Raw genomic sequence first — 12,269 nt, 5'->3', positions numbered from 1 at the left:
TGATGCGACATTACCATGTAATGTTATTCATGTTTGAGATTACCAAGGATTATCTTGAGGAGTTTGGAAATGAGGTTAAGTTAGTTTTGGAACTAACTGAGGTAATAATTGGTACCTTCAAGTGACCAATCACACTGCAACATCAGACAAAATATTATTTTAATAAAATAATATTTTAAAGAATGATCTGGATCACTGATTCTCAACAGTGTTTAGTGAGCTTGCTTTGTCTGGCTGATGTGTTTTTAAAAAACACTTTTTAAATAAAGTTTGTCTGAACTTTAAAAACACAACACAGAACACATCATTAGCTGAGCAGCTAGTCTGCTAGCACTTAGCTGAGTTTTCTCAACACAAACAAAAACCAAACGACATGAAACGAACATTGTTTAGATTATTCTAAAAACTAAATCATCATTCTAAACTAATCTTCTAATCTTCTCTGCCCAAACACCACCTCTTACATAAACCGTGCTGACATTGTGCTAGGCGCTGAGGAAAACATCCATGTGTGACTGCTCCCTAAGGGTTAGCTTGCAGATAACCTCCGTTGCTATAGGGTGGCGGCGGCTCGTTCTGCTGGCCCGGCGGAACTGCATGTTACTGCTGTGGCCATGGTGCTGCAGTCCCATTGTCCTTCCTTCAGGCTGGGAAAACTGCTACACTTGGCGTTGTAGTAACAGGGTCTCTGCTGGGAACTCCCTGGAACACAGCTTGCCTCTGTAGGCCTCAGAAAGAAAAATCAAGTCACACTTGCACCTTAATTACCCCCGTTTGTGAATGAATACTGGATACACAACAGCAATCTATTCCTACTTTACTTTGTACATACGAACGCGTGATCGTATGACACTCTTGGATCAAGTTTGAAGAGTCATGTCTGTTTGCCAGCAAAGTGTACGCTGTCTCTCCTTCCATCTCCGCTGGGGACCTGCGTGGAAGAGGTCTATTTGTTGGAACACAGGGTTTTTATTCAAACAGTGACATCACGGGAAGTCTGCTGTTAGTCCTCCTGTTCCTGGCTGAGTTAGGGGTAGATTACTGTGATTTATTTTGGAAATTAAAAAAAAGATCAAACTGGCCTTTAAATGTTGTAATCCATGGCTGAACTCATCATGCATAACTGGATTCTTTAGCTTCACTCAACTGAATCACATTTAAACGTTTTGGTTTGCTTAGAAAGTGTTTTGCTCAGGGCTTGTTGATACTTTCAAACTAAAACAAAAAAAGAATAAACAAAAGGTAATTACTACAGATGATCATGGAAATAGTCTAGTGTTTGAAATCTGCTGATTTTTAGGCTTGATCAACCCTCTAAGATGCTCAAAGATCCATTTTTTTCTGATCAGTTATTGTATCATAAAGAAATGCCACCAGTTCAGGATGAGTACATCATTCACAGTGATTGTTTGGCTATTAGCAACTATAAATAATCAGAATGATCAAATATTAACAAAATTACCAATAAAGGTAAACTATACAATTTTTGTCAGACTAACCAATCAGTTCACCAACTTATAAGGAATCATTAGCCAAACAACTTTCTGTTACCCTGTATCTGTCAAGTATTGTCCCATAAATACCATCCCATTATGGTGTGGTATTATCGAAAAATAGATGAAGAGGTGTTTGGTGAAAGCCAGCTCCGCTGATCAGAAGGGTACATAAAACATAATTTCAATGAAATAATATTTAAAAAAATGATTTGCCATATTAGAAATTCAATAATGTTTTAGACAATTGATTCTTAATGCTGTGTTGATTAGCCCTCAGTAGATGATTTTGGATGGACTGACAGTCACAAAATGGCAACGAACCAGATAGAACTATTTGACCTTCCTGACGGCAGGCGTGATAATGTTACATACGGGTTAACGGTTTATGCTAACAAGAGAAAGCTCAGCAGGTAGTTTGCGAGCACTCAAATGGTTTGACTTTTATAACAACAGACGAAACCAAACACCATGAAAAAAGCAATATTTAGATTTTTTTATCCTAAACTAATTGTCCCTGCCCAGACACCACCTCTCACATGAACTGTTCTGATGAACAGGAGTGAAGAAAGAACAAAGGGCATGATGTTGTGTAACAGAAGTGGCTTGGTCTGGCTGCTTGATTGTGTGACGGGTGGCTTACTCTAGCTGCTTGGGGGACCTCTGCACGGGCTGGCACATGTGGCAGTCGGAAGGAATCCGTTCATCTACATCATTTTGGGGAATCTGTTATGCCTTTAGGATATTTCTTGCAGGAGCTCAGACAAAACAATTTTAGGGAGTTTGTCTTATTTTTGGACGTTATACAGTTGTCGGATTGTATTGGATCCAGGGGTGGACTGACATACGGGGACTAGTGATTTGGCCCCATAGTCATGTAAGATGCTCTTGGTTTGCGGCGCCACGATGCCTCAATTGCCTCCTCTACATCTTCTCTGCTCCAGTCAGGCAGATCAGCTCAGTGCGCAGCCACAGAGTGGACCTGTAAACACACGAACGAGGGCTACAGGGCCGGCGAGCTGACAGTGAGCAGCGAAAATCAGAAAAACTTGTCCCATAAAGCCCAGCTTACAAAAACAAATGGCATATAATGCAGCAGTCACAAGAAAAGCCTTGTCCCAACTAATGCCACATAAATTAAATCTCCCTGTTTATCTCTCCATCCAACAGAGTGATGTGCAGTGCTGCGGCTCTAGTTCATCATGGCAAGTTACCTGTTAATCGCGGATACTATAAGCAACTATGATAAATATGTATTTATATATATGTTGCATTAAATTACATTTGCCATCTAAGAATTAAAATCATCACGTTAGCATTGTAACTATGCATTTATATATGTATTTATAGGCCTATAGTTTTCATAAAAATTTCAACCCAGCAGTTGAAAGTAGGTCTCTCTGTCATGAACTCCCAGGCGGCTTTTTCTGGGATAGAAAAAGAGGCCCACCTGGGAGCAGTGTTTGGTTGATAGATGACATCACAGGAATTCCTGCTATGAGTCCTCCTTCCTAGGGCTGGCATAAGAAATAGGTTAATGCTGTGCAGTATAGATAGTTCCCACAAGACTGGACTGGAAGTACTCGTACTTGTACTCGTCGTCTTCTGCTTATACGGGTCGTGTGGGCAGCAGACTCAGCAGAGACACCCAGAAGTCCCTCTCCCCAGACACCTCCTCCAGCTCCTCCGGGGGGAGCCCAAGGCGTTCCCAGGCCAGCCGAGAGACATAGTCCCTCCATCGTGTCCTGGGCCATCCCCTGGGCCAAGGTGTCCAGGAGGCATCCGGTATAGATAACTGAGCCACCTCAACTGGCTCCTCTCGATGTGGAGGAGCAGCGGCTCTACTCCAAGCCCCTCCCGGATGGCCGAGCTCCTCACCCTATCTCTAAGGGAGTGCCCAGCCACCCTACGGAGGAAGCTCATTTCAGCCGCTTGTATCCGGGATCTCGTTCTTTCGGTCATGACCCAAAGTTCATGGCCATAGGTGAGGGTAGGAACGTAGACCGACCAGTAAATCGAGAGCTTTGCTTTTCAGAGATTTGAGGTACTCAGGTCAGATCTCATCCACTCCCGAAGCCCTGCCCACCGCGGAGCTTTTTAACCACCTCGGTGACTTCAGCCTGGGTGATGAAAGAGTCCAACCCCAAGTCCCCAGCCTCTGTTTCCACCAGGGAATGCATGATGGCATGACGTAAGTGACTACAAAAAAGAGCCATGCTGATAATATACCAGTAAACGGTTTTACATAGGAAAAACATTACGAATGGCATTACTGCGGCTTTTATTCGTTTTTTTGTTTTGTTTTTTGTTTTTTGGTGAGCTATAGCTTTTTTAAGTGCTGTAGCACGTTACAGAAATATGAAATAATTTCTTGTTCATACACATTGTGAAGGTCCACTAAGGCTCTACCTGTGTTGTACTTGTCCTCTGTGTGACACCGGTCCTTAACCCTTTCATATTTGTTGTAATAAGAAGAGCACGTAATGCCATTATCAATAGAGAAACAGGAATCATTCAGTTATTAAAGCACAATAACAATAAATGGATGAAAACTATCAAATAATGCATTACACCGACATGGCTCTGAGTGACCAGCATTTTTTTGGTATTTTATTAATTATAATGCAATAGAGTTTATTAATTCAATATGAATCATTACTGTCACAAAACAGCATTATTTTTCTATATATTGTACATCAAATTACCATTACTACATTATCTGATTCCAGGTACAAAATGTCATGGACAAAGCCTGTACCTTTTCAAGTTAGTATCCTTTTGCAGACAGTTTCTGTGGGAGTTGCTGTCTCAGTCAGCCTGGGTTGGATCTGACATACAAGTCTGCAGCTTTCACAGCTTTTATCACAGCTTAACCAGTGGCTCGTTCAGTGCTCGGCTTGGCATCAGTGACACGAAGCACCTATCGGTGACATGCCTTGTACACAGTTGGTCTTGGGTGTAGGGTCTGCATCACAATCCAGGAGCCAGGATTTTCCCATTTCCCAAACCCAAACAAATGTTATCAAAGTGAACTGGGTTACTATCGAAACACCAGTTCTCTGAGTAGCAGGAGTAAGTGTCTCACCCAGCCACCCTTCTTGCTCGTTCATTGCGAGGAAAGGGGTGTGACTTTTTTGATTGATCTGCCTGTGCAGTGCCAGGCCTATATATAGGTCGGGGGTGGGATATGGCCCCCCTTGACACTGACAGACTTGGCCCCAGACAATGATGGCTGGCGGAGCTACCAGAACCAGGGTTACGAAAGTAACCTGAAGTTAACATTATCTGAACTGCTAATGTGAATAACAATGACCACTCACACACCACAGCAGTGTTCCTTTCACTGGAACTAAGGGACCAAGCCCAGCTCCTGAAAACTTTACACCTGGTACAATACAGTCAGACAAGATGCGTTCTCCTGGCAACCGCCAAACCCAAACTTGTGCATCAGATTTCCAGATGGAGAGCGCAGTTCTTCACTCCAGAGATTGCTCCTTCACGGCTCTAGAGTCCAGTGGTAGCGTACTTTAGACCACTGCATCCATCACTTTGCATTGCACTTGGTGCAATGATTTTGCATGATTTTGCCCAATCCGCTTAAACAAAGTTGACGATTGAGGAAAATGTTCCCATTCTTAAGACATGTTTGTCTAACTCAAAACATATTTTCATTTCAACATAAGACCACACTTTGCTCAGATGAAGTTCACTATTGCCATCTTATTTATATGTAACAGCAGGAACATTTGATATCATCATTGTTGTGTTTAATTGATCAGTTATCAGTTTATTGTTGGGTCAATGTTACCATTATTATTGGTAGTAGTAGTAGTAGTAGTTGTAATTTTTTTTCATCATTTGATCACACCAACATGTTTAGAAAACCTTTTGTATTAAATGATTTATGTCAGGGATTAATTGCAGCCTGCAGCCTCAACACACAATGCACCCAGCATTCAAATATGTGTTTTTTTGTTTGTTTTTTTTATGAATAGAGAGGGTACTGTAAGCGGTTTCTATTAGCTTTATGCTATTTAAAGTTCAGAGCACTTAATACCAGAATAAGCCTCTTTTGTTAAAATTTGCCACATTGACACTATAAATACAGGCATACATCGTTATTGTTTTGACTGTCTTGTCAAATGAATTCAGACCTTTTAGTTACAATGTTGGCAGTCAATTAATTCTGACGAGCTGGTAACAGGACCTAACAGACAAACCAGACCATCCAGCTAAATGTTTACTAACTCACAAGCAGCCAATAGCCGCTCAGTAACTAGTAGCAGCTGGAGGCGAAGGCTGCTACTGTAGTTTCCCTCTGCACATAGTGAAGATCAAAGATCTTCAAAAACTCTTCCTAGTTCAGTTGTTAAGTCCCAAGGACAGCTATATGTAATACTTGGTGCTCTTAGATGGTTCAAATATCCCTGCCTTACTTTCACTGCCTTCTGCTCGTGTCTGCTGCAATGCACCAGTGTGTTTGATAAACAATCAAAAAACAAGTTTTGCAAATGATCTCTCTGTTTTGGGAGAAAGATTGTGAGATCTACATAAATGTATGACCAACTGAGAGGTCAAGTGAACACCACAGACTATCTCCTTATCATGGCCCGTCTTTGTGAGTGGGATCTATTAGACAGAATTTTGGTTTTCATAAAACAGATTTTTTTTGGAAGCAGAAAAAGTGGGCAAGGATCTGACCGAAGGGCCAAAAAAGATCAGTGGTGAGCCAGTGACAGGCTATAGAAATCCAAAGTTCACTAATGCAAATGGAGAATGAAGACTGGCTAATCAGGCTGATCTATCAGGTGAGCTACTGTAGCTGAAATTGCTCTGACGCCTCTGACACCTTTCTGATGGTGTCAGAATAAACAATGCATTGCATTCTGTTGCTTATGTGACAGCACGCCAGAAAGCAGTTTTCCATTAATGATGTCTATTTCAGCAGGATAATTTCATACCAATTATCAGAAAATGATCAAGAATGGCTTAATGAGCACAACACATTTTTGTTATTAACTTCCCCAGATCTTGATCCAACCAAGAATCTGGGGTATGTACTGGACAAACATGAGATATCCATGGTACACCTAAGTTGCAACTTACAGGAATTAAATACTCTTCTGCTTATATATTGGTGCCAATCAGCAAAGTACAGGATCTAGAGGAATCCATGCCTTAATGGGGCATGGCTGTTTTGGCAACAAACACACTATTTGACATGTAATCATAATGTTTTGTATGATGTCTAAATTTATTTGAACAGTACTTGGTGTTGATTAAATGGACTATCCAAGCCTGACTTTAATCATCTTAACACCTGACCATTTTGCTAAATTTTAAACGGTCTAGTAAATGCCAAATTTCTCAACATAGTTTTCTGGGCTAAATAAAGAATATGAATGAGCAACATTAAATTACCTTTAAAACCTTTACATGTGGGCTAAGGTTTACCAGTCGTTTTGTAGTATAAACGAGGGCAAAGGGTCATGGCCCTCTAGTCCTTTGAATAATTCTCAATTTAGAATATTTACCATAATGGCAGTCATTATTATGTGTTTTTCAATGCATACAAAAATATTTTTCTTGCAATTTTTTATTTTTAAAAACAATCAAAATAAGGAAAATAAACGTCATATTTCTCGGTTAAACAATGTAATGTCTTGTCTGATGGACGTATTCAATTTTGAATTAAATTTTGTTCTTTCCTATCAAGGATAAAAAATTGTGTATTCTAAGATATTTGCTGTATGATTGCTGGCTGTTTACACGATACATATAGAAATATTACGTCACGTTATTTAACATACAAGTAATTGACTGTGGCGTATAAGTTTCTAAAAAGATGTCCCATTTCTCCGTAGAACATATCTGAAGAAGAGTAAGTGTAAACCTTGGAAATTGAACTTACTGGAAGCCTTGAATTTTTTTTACCTTAGAAACTGAAGGCAATGGAAGTAACAATATTGAAGCTCTAGTATTTAAAACAGTTAACAGTTTATGTCTTAAGCTATGAATACTTATTCCTGAGAGCTTAATATATCTCTTCGCTTGACTAGCCAACCTTGAGACATGTATGCAGAAAGAAGTCGTCACATAGGTGAGCACTTGTCACGTTCTCACTGTAGATGTTGTTTTCATTCCTTCTCTGTACATGCTGTTTTTCCAAAGATGTGCAGTTAGAAAGCCGTGCTCTCTGTCCCACAAAGAAACCCACACAACTGCTTTGGAAAGATGCATAGCTATGATGAAGTGAGTCAAAACCTATTGAAATACGGCCCCATGCCAGCAAGCAAATAATCCAAGACGGTAAGTGCAGCAGATTTCAACCGAGGGTTCATCCGAGTTTCCTGCCAAGCAGTGAGGGAATAGCCATGGCATGCGCAGTTTCCTTTTAAACACAGTGATTTTTATTTCAAGATTGAATCTGGCTGCAGCATCTCCCTCAGCGACAGTGTACTCATTCAGAATAATGGATACAATCTTATAGGTGCTTGACGAAAAAAACACTATGCTAAATTACTCAAGCTGTATTTATTGGTTGTGACAGCATCAGTTGTTGTTTCAAAAGATAAATTTGTATTTCCTCAGCCTGCTGTGACTGACCTGGGTCATAATGCAGCATAGATTTGCTTTTGATTTTACAAAAAACAAATCAATTACATCAGGATTTTTTAGGAGAATTTGAACAATAGTTTTGGATGATTAAGTTTTCTTCACCTGAGAGGATTCATAATGCTTAAACGGTCTTTCATTGAGAGCAATTGATTTTCTGCCAGTACTTTAAAGGATTTTTAAAATGTAAAGCAATGGTATTCATGTTGATATTTTCCATGTGCAACTGACGGTTTTGGTAGTTAACAGGGTTCATTGTAGACTGATGAGGTAAAGATGAACTCAAACAGACAGCTTTGTTTTTGTTTGTTTTTTGATAACCACAAAAAATGGCAACAGCATCTGATAAAAATACAAAATAATTTCTGAATTTAAACCAAGTCATCACTGTCCAATCTTACATAAGCTCACAGATTTCTGTGATTCATGCTCAGTGTACCCACATTGTGGATTTCACAGTTGACTGAAACACTTGTTTAAAGGTGCCAACAAGTAAACAGTGTGGCACAGTGCTTGTTTTTAAACTGCTGAGTCTTGTTCTGAAAGAGCCTCCCTAGACCAATTAAAGTGTCTCAGTCTGGGGGAGTGGAGGAGGACCAGGCCAGAGTTCTGCTCCTTAAGACACAATATTGGAAATATTTTGAAAGTTTAATGTACTAAAGAGGAAAATGATCCCGGTTTCAATAACTATCCCTGACTGATGTTCTCATATATATTGTAAATTCCGGACTACAGAGCGCACCTGATTAAAAGCCGCATGCTCTAATTTTAGAAAGAAAACCAATGTTGTACTTGTACAGGGCGCAATGGATGTTAAGCTGCGGGTGTCCCACGTTGCAATATGATTTACACAGAAAGATGTTACACGTGAGAAATGATTAATTTTAAACTTAATCCGTATGGTAAAATAAACAAATGCATATTGCAAATGCTTTTTTTCGAACACTGCCTGTAACACGGCTACCTTTTAAATATACGTACCTTATCAGTAACACACAAATTACGTTGCTTATGCTTTTTTACTGAACAGTGCACGAACAACATTCCAATATCTCCTAACTGATTTACACTGCAGCCTACCAGGTCAAAAGTCATTGATCGCCATCTTCATCTTCTTCCTGCGCACTGAAACCATCAAAGTCCTGTTCTTCAGTGTCCGAATTGAACAGCCTCAGGATGTTGACACTCACTTCAGCCTCTTCGCTGACGCTCTCACTTTAGCGCTCCCGGACCCCTTAATCACGCAGCAGTCCAGCCTTTCGAAACCCGTTGATGACTTTCCATGTTGATGAGGGTGAATATAAATGTCTGATTTATAATACCGGTAGTTGAATTGTGAAGGTGCTCTTGATTTATCACACAAGTTTATTGGACCTCTTTGAACTACTTATCAATTTGATTGGTCTACTGTTCCCAGGCAAAATGTTTTTGGCGGCATGAAAAAAAACATGCATTAGCCGCACCGTTGTACAGGCCGCAGTGTTCAAAGTGTGTGAAAAAAAAAGCGGTTTATAATCCGGAATTTACAGCATACATATCTGCTCAAAAAATAAAGGGAACACTCAAATAACACATCCTAGATCTGAATGAATGAAATATTCTCATTGAATACTTTGTTCTCTACAAAGTTGAATGTGCTGACAACAAAATCACACAAAAATCATCAATGGAAATCAAATTTATTAACCAATGGAGGCCTGGATTTGGAGTCACACACAAAATTAAAGTGGAAACACACACTACAGGCTGTTCCAACTTTGATGAAATGTCCATAAAACAAGTCAAAATGAGGCTCAGTATTGTGTGTGGCCTCCACGTGCCTGTATGACCTCCCTACAATGCCTAGGCATGGTCCTGATGAGACAGTGGGTGGTCTCCTGAGGGATCTCCTGGACAGGCTGTGGTGCAACGTGACATTGGTGGATGAAGTGAGACATGATGTCCCAGATGTGCTCAATCGGATTCAAGTCTGGGGAATGGGCGGGCCAGTCCATAGGTTCAATGTCTTCATCTTGCAGGAACTGTTGACACACTCCAGCCAGATGAGGTCTAGCATTGTCCTGCATTAGGAGGAACCCAGGGCCAACCGCACCAGCATCTGGTCTCACAAGGGGTCTGAGGATCTCATCTCGGTACCTAATGGCAGTCAGGCTAAAACTGGCGAGCTCATGGAGGGCCATGCGGCCCTCCAAAGAAATGCCACCCCACACCATCACTGACCCACTGCCAAACTGGTCATGCTGAAGGATGTTGCAGGCAGCAGATCGCTCTCCATGGTGTCTCCAGACTCTGTCACATCTATCACATGTGCTCAGTGTGAACCTGCTTTCATCTGTGAAGAGCACATGGCGCCAGTGGCAAATTTGCCAATCCTGGTGTTCTCTGCAAATGCCAAGCGTCCTGCACGGTGTTGGGCTGTGAGCACAACCTCCATTTGTGGACGTCGGGCCCTCATACCATCCTCATGGAGTCTGATTCTAACCGTTTGTGCAGACACATGCACATTTGTGGCCTGCTGAAGGTCATTTTGCAGGGCTCTGGCAGTGCTCCTCCTGTTCCTCCTTGTACAAAGGTGTAGGTTGCGGTCCTGCTGCTGGGTTGTTGCCCTCCTACGGTCTCCTCCACGTCTCCTGGTGTACTGGCCTGTCTCCTGGTAGCGCCTCCAGGCTCTGGACACTACGCTGACAGACACAGCAAACCTTCTTGCCACAGCTTGCATTGATGTGCCATCCTGGATGAGCTGCACTACCTGAGCCACTTGTGTGGGTTGTAGAGTCCGTCTCATGCTACCACGAGTGTGAAAACACCACCAACATTCAAAAGTGACCAAAATATCAGCCAGAAAGCATAGATACTGAGAAGTGGTCTGTGGTCCCCACCTGCAGAACCACTCCTTTATTGAGTGTCTTACTAATTGCCAAATATTTCCCCCTGTTGTCTATTCCATTTGAACAACATCATGTGAAATTGATTGTCAATCAGTGTTGCTTCCTAAGTGGACAGTTTGATTTACTTGGAGTTATATTGTGTTGTTTAAGTGTTCCCTTTATTTTTTGAGCAGTGTATATATGTATATGTGTCTATATATATATATATATATATATATATATATATATATATATATATATATCATCAGTCATTTTCTAAACTGCTTCTTCCATAGTGGGTCGCGGGGAAGCTGATGCCTATCTCCAGCCGTCCATTGCACCCTGAACAGGTTGCCAGTCCATCGCAGGGCAACACACAAATAACCAAGCACACATTCATTCACACACAATTTAGAGAGACCAGTTTACCTAACAGCTTTGTCTTTAGACATATATATATATATATATATATATATACACGTCAATATGTCTTTGCAAGAAGTTAATACTGTGATGGTTTTGATATAAAAGTACGACTCCACAGTGTGGTGTGACTGCTGGAGGTGTAACAAAGAAGTAATTTTCTCGATTGTCTCACTCAGAAGGATAAAAAAGTAGTCACTGTGGAACTGCTCTCTAATTGTCTCTCAAAAGGAAAAAGGCATCACTAAGAAAATCTTGATGTTAACTAACTACTAAAAGTCTGACCATCAGATAGATATTTGTTCTTTGTCATACCTGGTGTTTCTATTTTTGTTGTTCTTTTCACACAGTATCCTTATATTATTTTCTCCATCGCGTATTTGCTTATACACTAGAAAGCAAAACAATGATTGTTGTAGACCTATACAGGATAAATTCTTGTCCTTCACAAATCAGGTTCCTTTGTCAGACAAAACTTTTATTAGTCTGCTGAAGGTTGCCTTTGGATGACATCTATGCTATCTTTTTCACACAAGCTGAATGCCAATACTTGCTCACCTATGATAATAAAATTTTTCAAAACTTGGTACTGAGCTGGATGATGAGGGTGAAAGTCTGTTATTTCTCTTACTTTATATCACTTACTTTATATACATTATATCTTTAGAAATAAATTGTAACACTTGCAAAACAAATAAGGAAGTTGGCCCACTTCATTGTACTGCTTAGATTATGGCTTTTATACTGCTCCTTTTTTAATGCATTTTGTTATTAATTATTGAAATATATGCCAAAGTTTACAATGTCTATCTCTTCTGAAAGGAAACAAAAGGATTCTTATAAAACCCTTAATGAAGAAAATGTGAAGCCA

General features: G+C 40.4%; 1 protein-coding gene across 2 annotated transcripts in view; it reads left to right on the top strand.

Moving 5' to 3' along the window:
- Window positions 1-12,269, top strand: part of LOC124865431 (CUB and sushi domain-containing protein 3-like) — a 359,430-nt gene that overhangs the window by 207,429 nt on the left and 139,732 nt on the right. The gene's annotated exons all lie outside the window — the stretch shown is intronic.

Source organism: Girardinichthys multiradiatus, chromosome 3, assembly GCF_021462225.1.
Source record: "Girardinichthys multiradiatus isolate DD_20200921_A chromosome 3, DD_fGirMul_XY1, whole genome shotgun sequence".
Lineage (NCBI taxonomy): Eukaryota > Metazoa > Chordata > Actinopteri > Cyprinodontiformes > Goodeidae > Girardinichthys > Girardinichthys multiradiatus.
Note: the sequence above shows the minus strand (reverse complement) of the source record. Positions and strands in the feature narration are given on the sequence as shown.